Here is a 205-nt window from a genome sequence, read left to right as displayed (position 1 = left end):
CTAGCAGTCCATGGTATTCTCAATACTCTTCTCCAGCACCACAGCTCAAAGGCATCAATTCTCCTTCTATCCTCCCTGGTCATTGTCCAACTCTCTGACGCATAACGAGTGATTGCGAAGACCATGGTCTGTATCAAACGCACCTAAAAAGAAACTAGTGATTTTTTTTTTAATTAAGCTTGGCGAGCTCTGGTGGCCTGGAAGA

Source organism: Elephantulus edwardii, unplaced genomic scaffold (genome assembly GCF_000299155.1).
Source record: "Elephantulus edwardii isolate Elephantulus edwardi_28Jun2011 unplaced genomic scaffold, EleEdw1.0 scaffold00478, whole genome shotgun sequence".
Taxonomy (NCBI): Eukaryota; Metazoa; Chordata; class Mammalia; order Macroscelidea; family Macroscelididae; genus Elephantulus; species Elephantulus edwardii.
The sequence above is the reverse complement of the archived record's forward strand: the minus strand, read 5'-3'. Positions refer to the sequence as shown.